The following is a 26,743-nucleotide window of genomic DNA, read 5'->3' as shown; positions in this document are numbered from 1 at the left end:
CTGAATTTATTTGCTGAAACTCTGAGGGTTCCCAGTCAGACCTCTTTGATGTAATTACTAGCATTTGTAGACCCTTTCTTGAGTCTGGGAAACAGTATACATCTGCTCACCTTTCTCTTCCAACATCAGGAAAGCTACTTAAAAACAGGGCAGAAATCAGCACCCATGTTAGAATGTACCACATAACTTAATTATGCTGTGAATCCATCCAGATCCTGAGTCTCTTAGTCCAAACTCCATTTCTAAGCTGTTTGCTTATACTTGACTTCAACCCCTAACTCTGATTCATCCCTGTATTCACAGGTTTTCTATGCCATCTTATCAGACTTCAATCTCTTGTCACCATATATTCCAAACATCTGCTATCCCTCAAGCTTGTATTTCTGGACATCAGCCTCTTGCTTGCCTATTCAGACTTCAACTTTGCCCGTGGCCTGTGGGTTAACCCAAAAATTTGAAGTCCTAATTATTTAGTACATCTGTGTGAATTGGGCACAGTAATTGTGACCTTTAACTTGTAACTGTATATCTTATTCTGTCTGCTGGCCCCACCAAGCATCTGCCTCTGGCATCACTAGCCCAACCCCCATGCCTGAACCACCTAAACTCAGCATTGTCAGTGTTTCCCGTACATCTAGCCATTATGTAACATTGTTTCTCTGGGAGAATACATTCTTAATTTCAAGTAGGGGCACCACTAAGTCAACTTCCATCAAGGACGAGAGCTCTGACAGGGAGTCAAACTAGATACTCTTGAACATCAGACTCATACCCATGAGATGCGATTAGAGCTGGAATGAATCTTAGAAGCCATCTAGTCCATCCCTTTATTTTGCAGATGAGGAAATTAAAGCCCAGAGAGGTTAAGTGACTTAACTAAGGTCACACAAGTAGTAAGCAGCAGAGGTGAGATTGGAACCTAGGGCCTCTGACTCTGGTAAAAGTGTTCATTGTGCCACTAGTAACTTCTTTAGCTCTAAATATGCAGGACAAAGCACTTCTGCATCTTCATATTAGAATGAATTCTCTGCATAGCTACATTTCTTTATCTGCATAAGAGAAGGCATCTGTACGCTGGCCTATGAGAAAGTAGCTCTCTATACTGTTTAATAGAAGTTTCATATCATTCACAAAATCATCAGATCATGAGATTTTTGAGATCAGAGGGACCTTAGATCTGGTTAGACTCCTGCATTTTTTCCAGAGGAGGATGCTATGAAAGCATTTTTAGTTGAGACATGAAAACAATTGGTTAACCTCAATCCAAACTCTCCTGGGGTTCCTTTATATGCAGAAATCTCTTACTGGAAGTCTAACGTTACATTGGGATTTCCTTATAGTAATGTTAGAACGTTATTTGAGAGTCCTTAAGTGGATAAGAAGGGGTTTGTTAGGGGCAGGAATACTAATTGCAACTAGGTTTTGAATAATCTCAGACATTCTTTTTCACTTAATAGTATTTTAATTTTTTTCTAATTAAAGGCAAAAACAGTTTTCAGCCTTCGCTTTTACAAGATTTTGTGTTCCAGATTTTTTTCTTCCTCCCTCTTCTCCCCCCTTCCCAAGATGGCATGCAGTTTGATATAGGTTTTACATGTACGATCATATTAAACATATTTCCACATTAGTCGTGTTGTGAAAGAAGAATCAGAACAAAGGGAAAAACCCCAAGAAAGAAAAAAAAAAGAAAATAGTATGCTTTGATCTACATTCAGACTTCATAGTTCTTCCTCTGAATGTGGACAGCATTTTCCATCATGGGTCCCTTGGAATTGCCTCAGACACTGTTGCTAGTAGTCTGATGCCTTTTGACATAACCCTGTGAAGCAGAATTTTGATAATTCCCCATTCTTCCTGACTCTGTCCTCCTGTACCTGGCCATGGCTTGGTAACATGACATAGGCCTTTTATGAGCTACGTATATTTTCCCCCAGATCTTGGTCTCTGCATTTCTGACTCCAGCCCTATGACCTCATGAGCCAGATTTCTAATTTTTCCCTTTTGATATCCTTGACTCTAGCCCCCCCTAACTTTAATTAAATCAACTATAGGTACTCAGCAGGAAGGTCCCTAAATCCTTATTTAACCCAGCATAGGCTTTCTGCACAGCCACTGGCCCTTTTCAGTTCTGAGGGCCCTGGGTCCTACTAATTGCATTCATCTTGTTGTTTTTGTGGGCTCCACCCAACACCAGGAGCACTCAGTGAGAACATTAAAGACTATGTAGTTCTTAGAGAGCTCCTACCTCTGACCTTTTGTTGGCAGCAGCTGTTAGTATGGGAGTCTGTGGTCAGTGTAGACTTACTGAATGAGGATCTTGGATTGAGGCCTCACCCATCAGGAAAACTCCACCCTCTTCTTCACTGTGCTATATTCCAGTGAACTCTAGTCACAATAATATGTCATAATGGAGTTATCTTAAACATGACTAAACTTAATACAATCTTCACTTGTGACCATTAAGTAAAAGACATGTAATAAAAATGTTAACCGAATGGTGGGTAGATTAAGTTAATTTAATCACTCTCCCCCTTCTTAATAAGATCCTAGGTCCTGATATATTAGGTAAGAGCCTATCTCGGTTGTTCATTCCTTGTGAACTTGGACACTAAACTAGATGTAACTAGATATCTGCTCAGATTGGATGAGGGACTTACTTGGCCCTGTGCTCTGGAGCCTACATAAAATCATCAAGGTAGTCAGAGATTTGAGTACTTGGCATTTAAGAGTAGAGTACATTCTAGCAAAAGCCCTAGGGAAAAAATATTGTCTGGAGGAGTGGAAAGAGCAGAGCTTTGGGGCTCAGTCTCAGTCACTGTACATTAGCCTGATGAATTTTTTGGGCTTCCCACAGACTAGATAAAATGAGGAAAGCCAATTCAAGACTCTACAAATAACTCAACAGAAAAGTAACATTATACCTAAAGGGAACATCTGCTAGACTAGCAGAGACTTCCAGGTACTGTGAAATGCCACTTTGCCATGTATACTCTCTAGGCTTCAGCCTACTTTCCCCTGGGTCGCAGATTTGGGAAGGGGTGGTTTTGTGTCAACTATTCTTACTGTACCACTTCAGTGATTTAAAAAAGCTAATTATGTCTCACTGTATCACCTGATAATTATGGTGGGAGGCACATTGCTCATAAGCTATATAGTGTTAGAAAGACATCCTCCAACCACTCAGAGCTATTCCTAGTATTCTGAGGGAATGAAGTAGCTGAACTTCTGAGAACCTGACCTGCCAGTGTGAATGGAGATTGGACTAGTCTCTCCAGAGCATGTGCTATATTTAAATAGCTATCAGTAGGTTACATCCTGGTATCTTCTCTGATAGCCAGGCCCCTCTATCCTCTCCAGATGATGAGTTATTATCCATTATGTGTAAAATGACAATGAGGAGGCATCTCGGTACAGTGCTTCTAGAGCATTGAGCTCAAATTCTGCGCTTCATAACTGCATAATGTTAGACAGCTTGCTTAATTTTACTGGGCTTCCGTATCTTCATCTGTAAAATGAGGGAACTCATTTTATGTAGTCTCCACATTGGAGGGAACTCCATTTATGTAGTCTATGTAGTCTCCACAGTGTCTTCCAGCTCTGGATCATTGAATCTACCTTCTCACCTGGAGTCACAGCTCCCTACATGCTTGCAATGGCCACTGGCATCTAGTATTATTTCTGGCATTGAACCACATTTTACATGATCTCAGCTTTATAAGAAGCATCACCTTAGAATGTGGGGCTGATAGTTCATCAGATGTAATAGAGCTATAATCCTTGCCATACCTAAATAGCAGAAATATTTTACTTGTCAGGAAAAATATTATTGAAGAAATGTTATTTCTTTTATTGCAAAGGTAGCAATCACTGAAACTCTAATAATTCAGCTTAATTTTTTTAACCAGCCTCAGTCTACTGTAACAATTCTAAATTTATATTCAAGATAATTATTTTACTCCTTTCTCCCCCTCCTCCCAACCCCAAAACAAATGCTTTTTCCATTACCTGAATTCACTGGTCCTTTTCCCAGGAATATCTAGAGCAGGAGTTCTTATTTATATGTCATTAATCCCTTTGGCAGTTGAATGAAGCTTATGAACCTTTTCTCAAAATAATTTTTTTAAATGTATATCATAAAACACATAGGATTACAACAGAAACCAATTATATTAAAACAAAGTTTTAAAAATACTTAAAAACAAGTTCACTGACCCCAGGCAAGAACCTTTAACCTATATTACTAGAGCACAGGATATGAGTAGGAAGCCATTAAGATCAAACTCCAACCCAAATCTCTGTCCTAAAAACAACTTAGGTCATTCTGGTTGTAAGCACTACAAACTGAATGAACTTCATGGGCAGCGCCCAGGGTATCTCTTCCCCCACAAGGAGAGATTCCCCTGCAACCAATCTGAGTGGGGAGACACAGCCCTAGTTAAAGGATGGAAAAATGCAAGCTTTCAGTGAATGCCCTAGTCTCAGAGGGAGCAAAACTACTCAGAGTCCATGACTGAAGAGAAAGGGGAGAGTGGGCTGCATTGCATTTGGGAACACTTTCAATGAATAAGTTTCTGCCTGATCGAAAAACCCATCATTTTAACATCACTCTTCTTCTAGTTATACCACTTCTAATTATAGATTGCCATAACCTCTGAGGAATCACAATTTGGGGTCACCCAAAGGGCAATGGAGAGCCACATGATGGACATAAATATGATGCAACACTATTACCACCAACAAATTGCACATTAAAAGTGGCCTAAAATATCATCAGAGGTGTATGGCTGATAAAAGAGATTGTGTGTAGCAAAAGTGAGGGATAACTGAGGGAAAGGAAGCATTCTATAGTGGTACTTCTGTCAGGAGGACTAAAGCCATGAGGACTAAAGAAAGGCCTATGGAGGATTTCTGGGGCAATTTGGATAAGACTTTTAAGATGAAAAGGTGTGAATAGATTACAATCTGCACTGATAAAGTAAGTACTTTTGTTGAGAGGACCACAGCTTTGTCATCTGAGAGTGTATTGTACTGCTCCATGTCTTCCTGGATGCACTATAGAATCAAACCAACTAATATTTTTCAGTCCCTTGAAGAAATTGGGAGGGAGTTTGTGTTTGTGTATGTAGAAGAGCACAAACAGTTTCTTTTCTGAGCCATGGAGATGGATAAATGGAGACCGACGAGACGGACGCAATCCTGGTTTGTTTTTTAATCCAGTATTAGTATGTATGTATGACGAAGATGAGGATTATTATTTTTAATAACATTTATATAGTGCTTTAAAGTTTGTGGCAAAGCACTTTGTATATATCATTTCCTTATACCCTCACAATTAACTTTTTTTGTAATTTATTATTTTTCCCCAATTGCATGTAAAAACAATTTAAAAAAATTTTTTGAGTTCCAAATTCTCTCCCTCACTCCCTCATCTCCCCCTCCCACCTTGAGAAGGCAAACAATTTGACATATGTTATATATAGGTAGTCATGCAAAACATATTTCCATGTAAATCACATGCAACAAACTTTTGAGACTGGTGCTGCTATTATTAAATTCTACATTGTATTTATAAAACTATTATTGATGTTGCTTGAAAACTTTGGAGAACTCTCAGAAGAGAAAATATGTAAATATTTTGTTTATAAAAATAACAATAAGTTGAATTACTCCAATACTACCATCTATAAAAAGTTCTATGTAATATGGTTTAAAATATTTTACTCTACTTCATGATTCTAGAAGATCAGTTATGAAGCATTTTACCCACCTCCTGACAGAGAAGGAATGCAAGATTAAGAATGAGACATATAGTTTTGGACTTGGACAATGTGGAAATTTGTTTTACTTGGCTATGCCTATTTACAGTAAAAGTTTGGGGTTTTGTTTTTCTTTTCTTTTTCCAAGGAGAAGAAAGGAAGTAGAGAAAAGAAAAATGCTTATTAATTGAAAAATTAATAAAAATTTAATGCATTGCTTTTTTCTTTGATAGTTGTCAAATGGTAATATAGAAAAAGATCTATTCCATTTAAGAAACTAGTGAAGAACTCTGAATGAATGAACTAGCATCAAGCCAGAAATGTAGAGACATTAGTTGCCACCATTTTGAGAAAAGGAATTCAGAGACTTGTGGCACAGTGGTGATACTCAGGGATTCAGAACTCCAGATGGTAGGCCAAGGACAACACTGGCAGAGTGACAATCAGAACAATTAGCAATTGCTGAGTAATAGGGAAGTGATTAATACCTTTCATTTGAATAGCAGCCAGAAATAGATGAGGCCAGGAGCCATGAAAAAATCCTTAGGAAGAGGAAAGAGAAGAAATGGCTTTCCTTCTGGGTGCAAAGGATAGTGAAATTTTAGATAAACGGAACTTAAAACAGTAAAGTAATTTGTAGTTTTAGTTCTATATTTCTTTATGCCCTTGCTTTCTGGGGTATTTTATTGCCCAAAGTACCAACTAGAAATTAAGTAACATTTTTTTTAAAGAAAAGAATTCTGTTTTTGTGGGGAAAGCATAGGTGTCTGGAACATGTGTTTTAATCCTGCTGTCCTCTGAAAACCAGACTTGAAGAAAGTCTGCTTCTTGTACCCAAGATACTTTTTTTTGGAGGGGGGAAGGCAGGGTAATTGGGGTTAAGTGTCTTGCCTAAAGTCACACAGCTAGTAAGTGTGTCAAGTATCTGAGGATGATTGAATTCAGGTCCTTCTGACTCCAGGGCTGGTGCTCTACTCTCTGTGCCACCTAGCTGTCCCTCCAAGATACTTTTTAAGCAGGTACCATCATTGATTTCATGAAAGCTACTAAAAATATAAGCATGTAATTCGTAGGAGTTGTTATTTCACCTCTGTAGGGATAGCTCTAAGTTGTTAATTCTGTTGTAACGTTCAATACTTCATCCTGTTTGGGACCACCCTCTTCTCTTCTTTCTCTACGTCCTCTCAGTAATTGATTTTGATTCATTCAAAGGTCATTTCTGTGAAGATAATTCCTAAATCTATATATCCATTCCTAATATTGTATCAGAAGGAAAATACAGATGGTGTGTGCATCTATGAGGATTTAAATATCATTGAAAATATTGTGTAGTTTTCCAAATATAATCCAGATTTATCTACTTGTCCTATTGCTATTTATTGTCATTTTCAGCACTGTTACTGATCCTATAGGTCACTGAGCAAGGAGACAGGTCCCACCTTTGTGCTCTTCACTGCCTTAAAGCCAGTGTCAAGGGGGCCTTGTAGGAAGTTTGAGACTGGTACAATCAACAATATGTAACCAGAGCTTGTCAGGGCTACAGCAGAGGGTAGAACCACTTGCAGTAGTTAAGTGGGCAAGGAGAAGGAGATAGAGATGAGGTAAGGCCAACACTCACAGTGGACCTCTAAGAGACTGAGATAGAAGCCTGAATGGAGGCAAAGTGTGGGACCAGGTACTTGCCACTTCATACAGATTAGCAGTTGTAATGAAAGCCAAAAAACAGATTAGAATAAAAAAAGTGTCTAATCAATCCATCCAAGAGTATGCAAGGGTATGGTTGTCTAGCCCTGGCAGAAAGCCCCAATCCAAGATCCGAGGTTGGAAATATAAGCAAAGAGAAAGAATGAATACAAGTAAGAAATAAGACCAAAAGCAAGTGCAAGCAGTTGTTGTTCAGTTGTTTTTCAGTCATATCTGACTCTCTGTGACCTCATTTGGGGTTTTCTTGGAGATACTGGAGTGATTTGCCACTTCCTTCTCTAGCTCATTTTACAAGGAAACAGAGGCAAACAGGGTTCAGTGCCTTGCTCAGGGTCACACAGCAAGTGTCTGAGGCCAGATTTGAACTAAGGAAGATGAATCTTCCGGACTCTAGTCCTGGCGCTCTATCCACTGCACCATCTAGCTGCCCCAAGCAGAGCCTCAGATTAAAAAAAATAGATTGGCCACAAGAGTAAATGGAAGAAATTAAATAAGAAATAAAAAATTAAATTAAAGGCCTTGAGGAAAGAATTAGATGGAGAACAAATAGTTTAAAACACGAGGAGAAAAACATTATGCAAGTAGAGAACTCCTTGAAAAATAGAATGGAGCAATCAGAACTCAAAAACTCAATGAGAAAACAAGTCAAAAGATTGAAAAAGTAGAATAATATGTAAGTCCCTACTATAAAAAATAACTAACCTAGAAAACACATCAGAGAGAAAATCTAAGAATCATCAGACAAACCATGACCAAACAAAAAGAATCCAGATACTATATTTAAAGAAATAATAAAACTGACTGACCATATCTACTGTTAATCATTTAACAAGCATTTATCAAGAACTTACTATGTGCAGGCACTGTGCTAACCACTAGGAATACAAACTAAAAGCAAAAATAGTCACTATTCACAAAGAATTTACCTTCACATGGAGATGACATTTAAATTATAATATAAAAGATAAATACAGAGAAGAGGGAAAGTACCTTTAGGGGAGATGGCACTAGCAGGAACAACCACTGAAGGCCTTCTAGAGTAGGTGTCACTTGTGTTGAATCTTAAAGGAAGCCAAGGACTCTTAAGAGGTGGAGGTTCAGAGGGAGAGAATTCCAGGTGTGGGGAACAGCCAGTGCAAAGACATGAAGAAGGGAGATGGATTGTCATGTGCAAGGAATGGCAAAAAGGCCATTATAACTGGGTCTTAGCATATATAGAAATGAACAGAGTGTAAGAAAATTGGAAAGATAGGAAGGAAGAAAGTTGTGAAGAATTTTACATGACAAATAACTGTAGATGGCTTTAAAGGGTAATTCAGGTGTCTTTCAATGAGAATCAGTCTTTCTACACCTAGCCAATCAGAAACCAACAGTTGAAAGCTTGTCAATTGATGATTCCCTTATTGCTGGTTTCTTCACACAACTACATTATTGTTAGTTTCCCTCCTCCCCACCACACTTTTCAGTTGTTTTGGAGCCTATTCTTGACTGCTACAGGTTCTTTATCCCTTCTCTGAATTATCTAATTAGTGTCTCGCCTTTCTCTTGTGATAAAAATCACAATCTTCTCTTTTCTGTTGGTTACTAAACCAATAGCCTTTATTTAATCATCCTATAATTTTCAAACACTTATATGATTTGCCATTTTATAGATTTTAACCTCTTAAGCCTAAAAACAGTAACATGCAAATGATGTGATGGACTACAGTGCCTTGCCAGCGTCAGCCCTTTCTTAGTCCTCAGATTGGTGCCCTTAACATTCTGTGTCTCTGAAAACTGTGTTTCTTCACATTTGAATTTTATGTTTTTATTATAAAAGGGGCAGCTGGGTGACCTTGTGGATAGAGCACCAGGTCTAGAGTCAGGATGAGTGGCACCTAGTTGCCCATGCAAACTGCTACATTTTTGGTATTTCAAGCCTCACAACAACCCTGAAAAGTAGATACTACAGGTATTATCTCCATTTTACATCTGAGGAAACTGAGTCTCAGCGAAGTGGTTTGCCCGTGGACATAAAGCTAATAAGTGTCAGCGATGGCACTGAACTATGATTTTTCTGACTCCAAATCTCTACTGTCTATCCATTACATCATGATGTCTCTCATAGAATTTAGATCTAGAAGAGACATTGGAAATGATCTAAACACTTTATTTTACAAATGAGGAAACAGGCCCAGAGAGATTTAAGTCACACAGATAATCTAACAGAACGAAAATTTGAGCCTACATACTCCAAATATATTTTTATTTCTACTATGTCATTTTGCCTCAGAGGCTGAATAATCACTTGTTGGGAATGGTTTCGATGAGCGCCATCATTTGAGCATTAGTTGAGTTCGATGCATTTTGAGTTTCCAACTCAATTCAGAATCTATGAGACTATGATTTATTAATGCCACAAAAGCATTTCTTGGTAAAGTTCCTTAGGGAGAGGAAGATAAGTTTTAATGAGCAGATATACATCATTTCTATTTTACTTATTATTTGCTTCTAAGTTGTAATGAATTTCAACCAGAGGTGTAACAGGGATAGTAATATTATCTATCTTTCAGAGTTGTTGTGAGGATAAAATGAGATAATTGTAAAGAACTTTGCTTACTTTTAAGTGCTATATAAATGCCAGCTATTCTTTCAAAAAAAAAAAAAGAGCATGTCAGTGAATCACTAAAAGATCAATAGAAAAGAAGAGAAAAGTTCAGAAGAAGATACACAAGCAGGTCAGTGTTGGGACTACCATGTTAAAATTGAATTATATAAAAAATATAAGCTTCATATAATGAATAAAAAACAAATTTGACAACAGAAGTTCTTATTTCATCTGTAGCCTCTTTTAGATTTTTCTTTGTATATTGAAATATTGATATTTATTTAAATTCATAATAAAAATTACAATCCAAAAACACAGATTGAGCAACTGGATTTTTTAGTTCAAATAGAAAATTCTAGGATTTTGAGTTTTATTTTGAAAATTTGTAATGAGAAGTCGATATTTGGCCACAGTGACCAATACTACTTCAAGGTACAAATGATGAAACACCTCCTTCCTCTTGGTAGAGAGATAGGGAACTACAGGTGTAGAATGTCATATTGCTGTCATACTGCTGTATCAGCTAGTTCTCTTTAACTTTTCCTTTGGAACAAGGGAGGATTCTATTGCAACATGGGGAGGAGAGCATGTATACTAGGAGATATCTGTGATGTAAGAAACAAGAGCTATCAATAAAACTTTAAAACCAAACCAAACCAGGAAGTGATAGAAAGTTAAGCAGATGATTTCAAATTGATCATTGTACTGTGAACCCCCCCCCCTTTTTTTAAAAAAGTTAGCTATACAACAGTCAGCATTATGTAACAAAGTAGCCACCCCATCTTCTTGTTGATTATCTTAGAAGAAAGCCACAATGCCTATGGTATACCCCATTGACAGTCCAGCTGTAGTATTGAAATTCAGTTGTCAGTATCAGAATGATCAATGCTTGGTTGACTGAAAAATTGCTTTTCATGTTCTCTTTTCCCATAAATTTTATCTAAACAATTGTAATAAAAGACGTACTTGTAGATATATCACTTTGTGGATGAGTTTGCTTTTACTTATGTCACCATTCAACAGTTTCAGATGGACATATTTTATAAAACAATATTTTTTTCTTTTCAGTTTCTGGTTTGTCAGGCAATCATTTGACTAACTTTGTTCCATGTCAGAAAACAAAAACAAACAAAAAAGGTGCTATATTGTTGTATAATAAGGTCATATTTTTAACGTCTCAGGTAAGCACCCATTCAAGCTATTATTTACTTGCTTGGAGGAAGTTGATCATGAATAAATCACAAATAATTAAATCTAGACTTTTTATATCAGCAAATGCAGCAGAGTAATATGCAGAGTAAAAATTACTGAGAACTTCATTCATTCACTGATTGAGTTTTTATATACCAAGTCCAATGTACTTTGCTATGCATTGAAGAAGGATATCAGAATAGATATGCCATAGTACTTAAAATTAGAGTAATTTAAAAATCATATTGCTTTCTAAATGTTACAACTAAAATGAGCATATTTTTTCTGATTTTCTGTTTGAACATATATTATTTTGGTGTTTACCTGTCTTCCATAAATAAATTAACCCTAAAACATAAATGTCAACTCTAAATTCCCAGATTCTTTTTTCTCTACCTGTGGATTCAAAAGTTGCATAAGATGGGAAGAAATGCCTGGGTTTTGATCTGAACTGTTGGAATGAGTGCCTATGTTGATGAGATAACAGATTCATTGCCATTGTAGAGTATTTTTTAAAACAAACAAAAAAAAGGTAGAAGTTGTATTGACATTTTTTGTTTAATATACCACAGACATTTTTCCGCTATTATTTCCCCTTCCCGATCCCCCCGTAAAGATTCAATTCTCTCTTGTAATGAAGAAAAACAATGAAGAAAAAACCATCTAACAAAATGACTGGCACCCATAGCTTCTCGCTTCTCTGCAAAGAGCAGAGACATGTGTTGCACCATTGATTTTCTAGGACCAACATTAGTCATAATTAATGTTTGTTTATTTTTTGTTATTGTAATTCACACTATTGTAGTTTTGTATATTGTTTTGGTTCTGCTCAGTTATGTGATATTCTTGTGAGTCTTCCTGCATTCCTCTGAATTCCTTATATTGTATGATTTTAGTCCAGCAGATCCAATTAGCACAATTTGCTTAGCCATTTTATGATCAATGGACACCCATGTGGTTTTCATTTTTGTGTTAGCGTGAAAAGTGCTGCTGTGATTACAGGACGTTCTTTTCTGTCTTTGACCTTCTTGGGGTATATGCTTAGGAGGCTTCTCATTAAATTTGGTAGAAGATTGAGCTACCTCAGCAGAGGAGGATGTCCCATTTGAAATGTTCTCCCCTATCAGAGATTTGTGTTTAAATTCTAGCTTTGATGTTACTAATTATATGGCCTTGGACAAGTCTCTTTTCTTCCCTAAAGTTCCCTCTTTTCTAACCTCAGGGATTTGGGCTAAATGGCCTCTTTGTTCCCTTCTAGCTCCAAAGCTATGGTCCTAGAATCCTGTGACCTGGGAGGAGAAATTCCTGATCATATAATTTGCACCTCCCCTTAAAGTATGTCCTCTGAAGCCTCAATGTAATGGAGGTGACTTCGGGGGCCTTGAAGGCTGCATCTATGGAACACAAGCTCTGGAAAGTCTTACCAACCTTTGATCAGGGGCATAGTAGTATTTGTTTGTCACCTGAGGACCAATCCAGAAGTGTAGGTTGGGAGATCCTCAGTAGGGTAGGTCATTAGGTGATAAATTTTTTCAGCTAAATCAACTCATGAAACCTCTACTAAGTCATGAAGGAAGTGAAGAAATCACCCACATAAGGGAAATCAGAAGTCCTTGAGTTAGTCTACAACTCCCAAACCTGGGTCAAAATTTGAAAAAGATGAACTTGATCTTGGGAATAATCACCTTCTTTCCTATAGCTTCTGCATTCTCCCTTTAATAGAATAACAATTATCCAAAAACCAGTTTTAACTTGAAAAAATGGGAGTAAATATTTTAAGGGACTGACTTCCCTTAAAAAGTCTGCCTTCATTTTCCTAATTTTGAAATGTTAGGTGTTTGAAAAATTAGAGCATAATGTTGACTACAGAAGCTTATTGGCAACATTAGTTGAAGAAGAATCATAAATAATGCTTTGCTGAGGAAGTTCAGTTCACTGTAATGAGCAAAAGACAGGAACCCTGAGCTCCAGCCCTGCCTCTGCCATTCACCAGCCTCATGACCTTGGTAAGTCTTGTTAACCTCTACAGGCCTTGTTTCCTGCATTTCTGGCTGGACCATAGAGCCATGCTTCTTGACTGAAATTGTTCTGAGCACACTAGGATGACTAAATTTGTCTGCTCCTTGACCCAACCTCAGGCTAGTGATTCTCATTGGCATTAGTAAGGGCTAAAGAAAAGGAGAAAATAAAATACTTTTAATAGAAGTCTTTCAGACGTGTAAAACTTGGGAAGCCTTAACATAAAGTATATGAAATAGAATAGCTTGGGATAAGACTGGAAAGGTAGGTTGGAAACTTGATTGTGGAGTATCTTCCTGATAATCAATACATCTTTTAGAAGGTAACATGGTGCCATAGGCTAAATTTAAAGTGTGGAAAGTGTATAAAGGTGTGACCATTGGAGCTACTGAAGATTTTTAAATTCAACTCCTTGAATAATTCCATCAGCCATATTTATAAGGCACAATTAATTCAATTCAACATTAAATATCTGCTATGTATAAGACACTTTGTAGGTTTTGAGAGTACTGAGACAAAAAATGACATAATCTCTACCTTCAGAGATTTTATGTTATAGTGAGGAAGTAGGAGGAAAGCAGCAGGACACCACATATATATACACAGATAAGTCAATGTACTATAATTTTAGGAGGGAGATCAGGAAAGTCTTCCTACAGTAGGAAGTGACAACTGAGATAAGATCTGAAGGAAGCTAAGGATGAATTAGTTTATCTGTTCCTTTCTGGGGTAGGGCAGGATAGGGGGAGTTTGAGAAGAGATGCTAAGAGGAAAGAAAATTATAATATCTTTAGAGCTGTATGGAAATTTAGAGAAAATCTAGTACAAGAGTCACCAGCAGTAAGTACCAGAGTACTTGCTCAGAAGCTGATACTCTGGCTAATTACCATTAAAAATCACAATGAGGTCCTTGATAATATTTCTAGGGAATGGTCAGCCCATCTGCAAGATATGTGGTTTTGTAACTCATCTTAGTTTGGCAACATGTTTTGAAGAGGTATGGAAGTTTCATCATTATGATCATTGCCTTAACTTGCTTGGAACCAGGCCTACAAGTCACTTAGTGGCCATTCATAAGTAACCCTGATTCTTCATAAACCAGAGGCAGTTTTCCTGAGGGGACAGCTGTATGATACTGAATGCTCCGTATGGGAACAGAGATTTGACTCTTAGGTGACTGAGCATCATGATGAGTCTTTGTAGCTGAATAGAGGGCTGATAAACTTCAAAGAAGTAGTTCAGGAGAGATGGTTCAAGGTGGGTGGGGAGTAAGGACAAACTTTTGAATGGCCTATGAGATATCTCAGAACCAGCTGCAGATATGTTCCTTGATTCTTGGTGCCTGCTACCCTAGAGACTAAGAGCTGACTGAGCTGACTCATGCTCTTGCCTCCCTCCCCCAACCAGGTTTATTTTTTTCCTTGGCTGCACTGAGGTTTTAGCTTATTCACAATTTGTAGAACTTGGTTACTCTGCTGTATTATTTACTCTATGATTTCTTTGACTTCTATTTAGTATTCACTTTGATAAAGAGGTTTACTAATCATCCATGACAGTCCTTTAGGTAATCAGCATTTAGAGAGAGTGAGCCAAGCTGGCAATAGTAAGCTAACTGTTACCCTTACCTTGGGAGTGATCAGGGAAAATGATTTTTATTCTAAACCCTTTATCATACTCCTAGAATAGAAATATTTGAAATATGGTAGAAAGATATCATTCTGGTCTGATATTCCTCTTAGAGATAGGATAATAAAGTAGAGATTGCCCAATGACAGTGATCCTGGATTCTGCTTACTCCTTCCCTGATGCAATGTTGGCTGTGCTGGTATTGCCCTCCTCCTCCTCCTCCTCTCTCTCTTTGTACCTCCAGCACTTAGCAGAGCGCCTGGCATATAGTAAGTGCTTAATAAATATTTTATGATTCATTTGTAATTTACCATTCAAGAATACCATCTTCATTTTAAAGAAAAACCTTTTATTAAAGCATCCTTATGCAAGGCATGATACAGATCCAGCAGAAATGTTTTCTACCCATTGATGTTTGCAGACAGATTGGTCCCTATGTGATGGGATTATGAAGTAATGAATTTTCTTCCACAAGCCAAACATGAAATTAGTCTTCAATGAATTTACATTACTTGCACACAAAGGATATGCAGAATAACAGAATTTTTTGATAGTGGGAAGGGATCTCAATGACTATCCAGTCTACTATATTAAGGAATCCACCCCCCCCCCCCCGCATAACATGCCCCAGAATTTATCTTCTAGCCTCTCCTTTAAGATATCCAAAGAGGGACAACCTCTCAAAGCAAGCCATTCCAGTTTTAGACAATTTTTAGAAAGTTTTTCCTTCATTTTTGTTATTGTTGTTGAGTCATTTCAGTCATGTCTGACTCTCCATGATGACCCCATTTGAAGTTTTCTTGGCAAAGATACTGGAGTCATTTGCCAATTCTTTCTCCAGCTTATTTTACACATGAGGAAACTGAGGCAAAGAGGATTAAGCATCTTGCCCAGGGTCACATAGCTAGTAAGTGTCTAAGGCCAGATGTGAACTCAGAAGGAGGAGTCTTCATAACTCCAGGCTTGGCACTCTATCCACTTCACCACCTAGCTGCCCCATTTAATGCAGACTAACACAGTATTAGCTATTTTTTTAGCTTCTACATTACACTCTGACTCATACTGAGCTTGCAGTACACTATAATACCAAGATTTTTGAGAATAATTATTCTCTAAGCATGGTTCTCTCAGCTTGTACTTGTCAAATTGATTTTTTGAATACTCATGTGTAAGACTTCATATTTATCCTTGTTGAATGTTACCTTTAGAGATTCAGCCCAGGACTCTAGCCTGTCAAAATCATTCTGGATCCTGATTCTGTTATCCAATGTATTAGCCATCCCTCCTGGTTTTGTGTCTTCTGCAAAATTTTTGAGTAGATCAGCTATATCAATAACCAAGCCATTGATATAAATATTAAGCAGCACAGATCCCTGGGGTACTTCACTAGAGACTTCCGTCTCTGACATTGAACTACTAATAAATACTCTTTGAGTCTGGCTATTTAAACAGTTCTGTATGGATCTGACAATGTTACCATGTAATCCATAGTTCTCACTTTTGTGAATGACAGTAGTGTGAAATGTTTTTAAATCAATATTCTCTTTAAAATCAAATTAAATTATATCTATAATACTCCCTCACATACTAGCTTAGTAATCCTTTCAAAAATGAATATGAGGCTAGTCTGGCATGATTTGTTCTTGATGAAGCCCTTCTGACTCTTTTGATCACCACTTCCCTATCTGGGTTTTTGCCAACCAGTTCTTTAATGATCTGTTCCAGAACTTTCCCAGGACTTAAAGTCAAACTCAGTGGCCTATAGTTTGCAGATTCAATTCTTTAAGTGAAGATATCTAAATAAGTTAAACATATGTTCAGAGATTAAAATTGTATTTTTATATATTTAAGTCAGAGGGAATATACTACCTAATTTCAATTAGAACAGGCTTTATGGGGAAAGGAAGGTTTTAAGAACCGTGTAGCTGAAGGCAAGGTTAGGGCTTTGAGGGCTCTGGAGATGAGGTGTTCCAGGAACATAGTGTCTCTAGAAGAAACAAGTGGGATGATCAAAAGATGGAAGTTTGAGCAAATTTGAGTGTTAGGGTATTGTTGGGTAGATTAATGGAGGTAACCATAAGGTAAGTGGGTAGCAAAACTTTTTTAAAGAATGAATTGAACCATCTTAAATTATGCAACAGTATGTTTTTCCGTGGCCTCAGAAAGGAGCTGGGAAATACTGTGGGTTGGCATGTTGCGAAGACTATTTAGGGTCTTTTATTGGCATGAAAGCTTTGATTATGTTATTCCCTTGTTCCCTGTGTGTTTTCCATCACATTGAAACCACATTTCTCCCCCTTACTTTCAAGGCCCTCTGTAATCTTGCTCTACCCTTTCTATCCAAGTTCTATTATCATGAACATACAAAAGACACCCTTCATTTTATCTAGCCATTCTCTTCAGTTGCTCATACCCTCTATCCTTTCTTGTCTCTGTCCTTGCTTACCTTTCTCCCACCCCGCACCTAGCCTATTGTTTTATCTATTGCTCAAGGCTCACATCAAGTCCTTCCTCTTTTAAGAATGTTCTAGCCCACTTTATTCTTTCTTTCCTTCAATATTCTATCACACTGATGACTGAAATGCAGAGTTTAGCACTGAGTTGTTCTCCTGCATTAGTGTGCAAACCCTTTGAGGACAGTGACTGTGCCCTCTCCTTTTGTGTTCTTCATTGTGTCTAGCATAGTGCAGAAGCTCAAATGACAGCCTTCATAAGCTTGTGTGGTAGACTTGTAGCATGGTGACACCACTTAGCTACAATAATCTTGATACTGGACTGGAGGTGGCAGCTATTTTGGAGAGTGGATACTAGCAATGCTTCCTTCTTGATTTAACCTTTTGTTGTTTACTGTATCTTTTTAAAGGTGGTTTTTGGTTTCTCACTCTAGAATAGGCTCTGGGATCACTTTCCTGACACCTACTCACCTTGGCAAGTTTGGTCTGCAGGGGGTGAGTGGCTCTTCCCTCAGAGTTCTGGGGTTTAAAACAAAACAAAACAAAACTAGTGCTATACCTCCCATTGATTATTAGTTGATGTCAGTTAGCCAGCCAAAATTGATTAGCTTTACAAAATGGATATATACTAAAGTGGTGTGCTTAGAACATTTGGTGCAAATGTTCCCCCTAAAGTCTGGGACACACTTTTCCACAAGTACATACAAAGTTCAGGGCAAAGTGGGCTCAAGCTTAGAGAATTAACACAGCAAAGGGTTAACTCATAGCTTTTGATTGCTTAAAGTCCTTTTCCCCCGTTTGTAAGATCATTGTCAAGTTCCTTTTAGGTATGCTTTAGATTTAAGCTGGGCTTCTTGTAGAGTCCTGAAGTTGTCTTTCCTCAGTGTATCTAGTTTGTCTTCAGACACCAGTGCACGCATTACCATCAGCTATTCCAGGGACATTGCTAGAATACCCATGGGAAATACAAAATCTTTCCACTTTTCAAAGTTTAAAAGGTCATCCTACTGGGGAGAGGAGCAAGGGTGACAGAAGCCCTCTTTCACTCCTCCACTCTCAAGTAGTCTCAGCACCTTAGTGGGAATTGCTCCCATCATTGAGGTGGCCTACTACTCAAATGCTGGGTTCCAAATTGGCTTGCTATTTTATATAAGACCCACAGGCCATAACTAATTCCAGCACACTTTCTTTATAGTGTCATTTAATTTCTTCCAAAGGTCTGAGACACTTTACTTCTTACCAACTTAGTTTAATCAATTCAACAGAAGTATTCTCACTTGAGAAGGTGTCAGGATTGTAATGTTTTGTTAGTTACCTTAAGTGAGGTGGAATGATCATGCCCTTATACTGTGATATCACATGCTTAATTCTAGTTGTCAGGGTGAGATTCAGAGGAAAATGGCAGCATATGAGCAGGAGCTCTAATTAGATGATGGAACCAAATGTGTCCTAGGAATCTGCATATAGCTTGTGTCACCACATACCAATTAGACATTAGACTTGGGGATATTTTACTATATACCTACATACATATATATGTATACATTACATATATGTGTGTGTATGTGTATATATATGCATATACACACACACACACACACACACACACACACACACACACACACATATATATATATATATATATATACCTATTGCAACCTAGTACATCTATAGTACAAATTACAGTGAGGTACATTGTACAAGCTAAATGGTGAATTGGGGAGTTAAGGACAGAATTTACATAGCTTTTAAGGCAGAAAAAGCTATAAGATCATACTTTCTTTTAAAACCTATATTCCTTCAAAGAGATAGTAGCACATTTGACATTATCTTCAGATGCAGAGGGCAATGATATTAAAAACGCATCAGTGGTTTCAATATGGTAGAACTAAATATTCTTTTGCAAAGAAACTCTTGCCTGAGAACTGTGGAAATTCACTCATAATCAGAGGCTTTTTTCTAAATAAAAGAAGAAACTGTTCTTGCCTAAATATGGTCATATTAATTGCTTGATTCATTTCTGATCCCTATTGCTGTTTGCTACATTAAGTTCTCATTGCATGTGCACTTGCTTCTTGGGCAATGAAAATAAATTAATCTTGAACATTTATCTAGAAATGTTTCTCTTTAGTCTTCCAGCTGAGTTACTTCTTGTTGATTCTGCTAAAGTGCTAAGGCATTTTGGACCCAGATAAAGAAGTTTTAAAAAATCACCTTTGTTAAAATTCCATCCTAGTTTAGGCAGAAATGGCAAAGAAGTAAATGAATTTTTCCTCCCTTGTTGACTCTGTCTTCGAAATAGGGAAAGTTAGTTGGTCCCTTGTCAATGCCTTACTTATCTTCAATTCAATTCCATTTAATAAACATTTAAGTGCCTTATTTGTGAAACTCTGTCCTAGGCTATGGATTCAAAGATTGAACAATAATAAGATCCTGTCCTCAAGGAGCTTACTCTTTGTTAGCTATTTTTTGTTCTTTCTTTATTTGAAATCATTGTCTTTGGTAATGAACACAGAAGCCAATGGGAGTTAAATGGTTCCATCTTCTCTTTGATGCACATCATCATCATCATCATCATCACCATCACCATCACCATCATCATCATCATCATCATTCCTTGGATTAGATAGACCTGAGTTCAAATCCTGACTCATTTGTGTGACCTGGGTAAGTCACATAACCTTTCTCAGCTTCAATTTCCTTATGTGTAAAATAGGGATAATAAATAACACCAACCTCACCTCACAAGGTTGTTTCAAGGACCAAGTGAGAGAACATACATGAAGCACATTGCAAACCTTAAAGAGCTACATAAATGCTACTGTTATTATTCTTACTCCAGGCAGGGATTCTGTCCCTTCTTTGATCTTTCTTGATCTATGGTTCAATGAGAATAGGATTCAGCCATGACAGAACTATTCCATTTTCTTTTACATGATCCCTACCACACTCTACCCCTTCCCTGACTTAGGGGATCTATGTTTTCCAACTGGTTATAGCCACACTATAGTTAAATGCAAAGCCTAGATTAACTTCCCTGAGTTAGTTAGAGCCACCTGGTATATCTTCATTGAGCTGGCTCTTGGCATTTCCAAGATACAACTACAAAAGAAAAATCAGGGAATGTTACAAGAAAGCAAGATAGAGATGAACTATTGGAAGAAAGAGGAATAAATGCAGAAGATTCAGTTGGGCACAGATAGTGCTGTAAGCTGGTCCTGATTCAGGCAAGTCTGGTGTTTACTCATAGACCACCTATTTAACGGTTAACAAAAGATTTGCTCAGCTAAAGCAAGCAAAGGATAATCAGAAAGGCCATTACGTTTGTTCAGGTGAATGTAGTATTCCCACCTCTGTGCTGACCTTGCCAACATTCTGGTCAAGTCTAAGGGAGGACCTACTCCTGCCTCCTGACTGGAAGAACTTTGGCCACCAGAAGTTACACCAAGCTCTGACACCTTAGTTCCCTGAGACAAGCCTCTGGGATGATTTTGACTTTTTTAAGGAATAGCCATTCCTGCCATAGAGAACACTCTTGATAATAAAATCCTAAATTCAGAGCTCGAACAAGCCCGAGGTCATCTAGGCCAACCTCTTTCATTTAGAGATGAGGAAATTGAGGTTCAGAGAAATCCAATGACTTGTCCAAGTTCCCACAGGTAGTAAGCAGCCCTTTCAGAGCAAGCCATAGCTCTAATTGCTAAGAAATTTTTCCTGACATCATGTCCTTACTTTTTTTGTGTAGGTCATGGACCCCTTTCAACCATGTCTTTAGGTGAGGTTTCTGAACCCTTTCTGAAAATAATGCTTGTAAATGAATGAAATAAAAACATGTAGGATTACAAAAGAAGCCAATTATATTCAAATAAACTTATAAAAAATTTTTTTAAGTTCCAGGTTAGAGGTTAAGAACTTATGCAGCAGGGCAGTGCAGTGTTGCAGTGGACAGTACAGTGGGCCTGAAATCAGGAAGACATCAGTTCAAATCAGCCTCAGAAGCTTGCCAGCTTGGGACACTGGGCAAGTCATGTAACCTCTATATGCCTCCATTTCCTCAACTGTAAAAAAGGAGATAATCATAATAGCTACCCCTGAGGGTTGCTGTGAGGATCAAATGAGACATTTATAAAGCCCTTGTCACAGTGTCTGGCACGTAGTAGGTGCTTAATAAATCCTTCCCCCAACCCCTTCCTTTCCTTCCTTCTGTACAAAACCTGCCCCTCTGCTCTGTCCTTCTACTGCTCCTGGTTTTACAAAGTCTGAATTCAAACCCAGGGCTTCTTATTAGTATGAAGAGATTTTCTTGTTCAGGTAATTTTATTTTAAAAATAAACAATGGTTGTCAGAGAAGTTTAATAGTGTGACTTTTGAGACTTTAAGATTTTAAATTTCACAACCTAAAATGAAATACTTGGTAAAAATTGGTGCATCTTCGTATTTGTGCAGCAGAGCTGTATTTTGTATAGCTAGCTATCTGTTAACATTAAATAGCTCTTAAAGATATTGAGTAAATGCTTTCTCTGGAGATAAATCTTGAGTATCCATTTACGGGCAAAAAAAAAACCAAAAGCCTCATTAAAAAAATTAGCCAGGAGCACTCACCCCTGTGGAACTGTAGGTAACACTGCTTCAGTAGTTTCATGCTCAGCTTTATGCTTTGGAACTTTCTAACTTTATCATAGGAAACTGCACTTAGGTGAAACTTAAAAATTAAGAGGATAAACTCATTCTCAGACTTTTAGCTGCTTGTCTTACATGTTTTTAGTGGGAATTGTTTTCATTGTACTGAATAGTAGAATGCACAATGTACTGTGGTGATAGGCCCTACAAATACAGAGATATGGAGGGCAGAAGGTTCTTGTCCCCTTCCCATATCTAGTGTTTCCTGAACCTGCTGTTTGGACTGACTTATTTTATTGGAAAAGGTTTCAGTAAGTATCCCTTTTGTAGACATGCAGAATGCCCATGACCAGAAAGTATTTTATAATAATTTGTTTTCCATTCATGGAAAGTTAAAGAACTCATGGATGTTTTAAGGAAAAGCCCACATTGTTTCTCTTTTTTCCAAAATTAACCAGTGAAGATGACTAATATTTAAAGTTAGTATTGCTATTTTGCCTTCAAAAACTCCCTTCCTCTCTGTCTCTTTTTGTTTCTCTGGTTTTTTTTTCTCTCTCTCTCTGTCTCTTTGCCTCTCTGTCATGGTCTCTATCTCTGTCTCTTATGTCTATTTCTCTGTCTCTTGCTCTCTCTAGTTCTTTCTTTCTGTCTCTGTATCTCAGTCTCTCTGTCTCTGTCTCTCTGTTTCTTTCTAGACCTCAAATTCCTCTGTATAGGGAACCTCCAAAGTGGAAACTCCCTCTACCAATGTAAACTGTGACTTCATTGATCTCAGTGTGGGATCTCCCTCTACCAATGAAGAATTGTGAACCCCAATGCAACTCATATACTTAGAGAGCTGCCTGGTGTCCTGAAAGTTTGACTGACTTGCCCGGGGTCACACAGTCAGTATGTGTTAGGGGTAAGACTTGAAGTCAGGTCTTCCTGACTTTGATACCCTCCTTGTATCAAGTGTCTCTATACCATATAGCTTTGCAAAGACTTATATGCACCAAAAATGTCTCCTTGTGGTGGGGACAGCAGGTAGGTTTTGTGACATTAGGCAATCCACCAAAAAAAACTTCATGGAATATTTCTATGAGAAATATGTTATCCATACATTTTTGTGAGCCACAATGGCATGATGGACCTTGGGGTTGAAAAGATCTAGTTTGGAATCCTACCTCCAAAACTTCTTAGCAGTGAACCACTCCAAATCTTAATTTGCTCATTCAAAAATGGGGATAAGAATACCTATAGTATCAACCTTATTGGGCTGTTGTGAGTATAATGTCATCTGATCATTATATAGCACTTTAAGATTTGCAGAACATTTTCTATATCTTTTCTCCAAAACAGCATCTTGAGCAAGATATTACAAACATTATTATCCCAGTTTTATAGATGGAGAAACTTAGGATCAGAGAGATTAAATGACTCAGGGTCATATGTTACTCAAGGTCATATAGCAATGATTTGAAACTAGTTTTTCCTGACTCCCAAGTCCAGTGCTCTATTTATTGCGCAATATCACCTCTGTCAAATAATAAACTGCTGAATTCTAAAGGGGGAAGACAACACATAAGAGATCTGAAAAGCAGCTGAGGGTATGGGGGAGGGTACCCATGTGGGCTACGGTGGAAAAGTTGTCCAGAGAGTCAGGAATTGACCCAGATTTGAGGTAAGCATTGAGTACTTTACAAAATGGAAATTCCAAAAAAAAATGGAAATTCCAAAAAAAAAGGAGGGAAAGGTCAAAGTGGTAGAGGCTTCTCCATCATGAGAAGGCTTCTTGGAGCAGAAGTAGAAAAATAAGCTGGAGAGCTGGGTCAGAGGTGTCAGTGTACCTGCTTTCCCATTAACCCTTCTAACAATCGTCATTTTACATTGCTGTCATCTTGCCAATCACAACTAGGAGTTTAGAAAGGCAGAAGTTAAGAGAAAGTACATTCCATTAATGAGAAAAGCCAGTGAAAGCATGGAGCTGGGAGATGGGGCATCCTATATACAGAACAGTAAGAAAGACATTTTGGCTAGACTACACAATATATAAAAGGGAGTAACATGTAATGAGGCTGGAAAGGCTGTGAAGAAATTTAAATGCCAAACGGAAGAGTTTATATTTAATCCTACAGGTATTTCAGAGCTGTTGGACTTTATCGTGGAGGACAGAAACATGATCAGACCTACACCTTAGGAAAATCACTTTGGCAGCTATGTGGAGGATGAATTGGAGTGAGACAAAATTCAAGGCAGCAATACCATTTAGGAGGATCTTGCAATGGCCCAGGCAAGATCTTGGTGATGGGGACTTGAACCAAGGTGGTAGCTGTGGGAGTGGAGAAGAGGGAGCAAATGTGAGAGAGGCTACAGAAGTTGAAATGTCAAGATTTGCCAACTGATTGTATATATAGTGAAAGGTGAAAGAAGGGTCAAGTATGACACTAAAGCATAAACTTGGGTAACTGAAAAGATGGTATTCTCAACAGAAATGTGGAATTACAAAGGGATAAGCTTGGGGTGAGGGAAGTACAGTTTTAGATATTTTGTGTTTGAAATGCTTATGATACATAATGTCTAACAGGCAATTGATGATTTGGGACCAGAGCTCAGGAAAGGGAACACAGCTGTACGTATAAGTCTAGGAATTATTGACATAGAAATGGTAATTAAAATCATGGGAAATTATGAGGTCACTAATTGAGATAGTCTAGAGAGAGAAGAGGGCTCTAGACAGGGCCTTGAGGTATATTCACATGGGAGTAAGCCAGGGTTTGGGTTTGGCAAGGCATTAGTTATGATAGGCCAAAGGAGCATGGAAGAGGAAGAGATGAAATGATAGCTTATGATTAGACAAAGTTAAGGTCAGATAAGTTTCAGCCTTCTAGATCATGAAAGTAGAATACTTGTGGGTGATGGTAAGATCAAGACTGTTCATATTCCTGTATATAGCTGAGGTGAAGTAGAGAAATAGGTCATGGGAGTTGCATGCTGAGAAATTAGAAGGTTAGTGTTTTTCCATCTTCAGGGCCATCTGGTTGCACCTCTCTTCTCTAGGAGACTTGTTGCAAGAATTAGAATGGAATACCTCTTTTTCTCCAGTAGAAAGCTTTTTGTCCACAAGTTCTTCTTACTCCACCAGTGCCTCTGGTTGTGGGCATCTCTGGATCTATGTAGTTACTTCGTCTTCTGGACCCATTAGTTCCTTTCTCCTAGAATATTTTGGCCTCTCTGCCACTGCCCTCTCCATGGCTACCATCACAGGGAACAAGAGGGTCCTCTGGGAGGACTATGTGACTAAGGGGGCACTAGGTCCTCCCTAGGAACACCATCTCTTCTTTTGAAAGAAGAATCATGCTCTGAATCTGATTAGCCTCTTTCTTTCCTGATGATCTCTGTGGATACTCATCACTATTTCACATGGAGGAAGAGAAGCTGCTTCCTCTTCAGTGAATAGAACTCCACTCTCTGTGAGAAGAACCTCTTCATACATGACATGGTTCCAAAGATTTTGTGGTTCTTCTTCTATTTGTCAGTATCAAATTCTTCTCCCCTCTTATCTCCTTATACTGATTAGGATTCCCCATTGCCTCTTCAGACTTGTTTTTCCTCTTTGTTTACCCTTTGAAGCACTTATTTCATTCTTTCCATGAACATTTCTTTTCTCCTGATAATCTGGAGGGCATAGAGACATTCCTTTAGCCCTTTATCTTCTTTTCTATGTAGGATGTATCTCTCTGAAGAACTTCGAATTGATTGTGTGACATGGGAGACACTGGCAAAGGACAGCCCAGCATAGCATATCCACATCGAAGAAGGTGCTGTGTTCTATGAACAAAGCAGAATTGAAGTAGCTAAAAGGAAATGTGAGGTGCACAAATTTAGAAAATCCACCCCCACATGTTCACATGGATTATTTGTGTTCAACCTGTGGTAGAGCCTTCCCAGCTTGTATTGTTTTGATCAGCCTCAGTTGGACACATTGTACCTTGAGTCTTAACATAGTGATGTTATTTTGGACCTCTTTGAGAATAAAGGACAACAACCATGTAGGAAGTATGAATAGATAGCTTAGTCTCTGCCCATCTTTCTCTAAGGGAGACAGATTCCTACCAGGAGGGGGAGCAGAAGATTGGTGCCACAAGACTGGCCACTTTGCTCTCCTTAGGGTTCTGGATTAGAATTATATCTATCTGTCTCCTTAAATGTATGTCTATGATAATTAATTTTTAAATGAAAACTGTGCTTCTGATTGCTATTCCTTAACAGGGAAGGAGCACCTCAAGCTGTATATCCAAGGCTTGACTCCTTTCCCACCAAATGCTTGTCACACAAAGACTATACACAGCAAATAGGAAATAAATTCATTTATCCAGTCTGACAGCAAACACAAATCAAAGAAGTTATGCAGATGAGAATATATCAGACAAATCCAGAGTGAATGAGTTCTTCCACAGAGAGAGGGAGAGAGAGAGAGAGAGAGAGACAGAGACAGAGACAGAGACAGACAGAGAGCGAGTTCCAGATCTCACCTAAGGGAAAATTCCCCAAAGTTTGTGCATAGGGTCATGATTGAGGTGCTGGCTCCTCTATATGTCCGCTTCATTCCGGAGTCTTTTCTCCCTTCAGGGTCTTTTTCCTAAAGAGAAGCTAGAAGATCAGATAACACCACCCTTCCCATATACTGGGAACATCAAGTAATCATTCTCCAACCAATGAGGAGAGTCTTATGCAAACGAACTTTGAGCTTCAGTTTGTGTGTAGTTAGGATAGAATTTTGTGTTTGATCTTCACAGCCTAGGTAAAAA

Source organism: Trichosurus vulpecula, chromosome 5 (genome assembly GCF_011100635.1).
Source record: "Trichosurus vulpecula isolate mTriVul1 chromosome 5, mTriVul1.pri, whole genome shotgun sequence".
Classification (NCBI taxonomy): domain Eukaryota; kingdom Metazoa; phylum Chordata; class Mammalia; order Diprotodontia; family Phalangeridae; genus Trichosurus; species Trichosurus vulpecula.
This window is presented reverse-complemented; position numbering follows the sequence as displayed.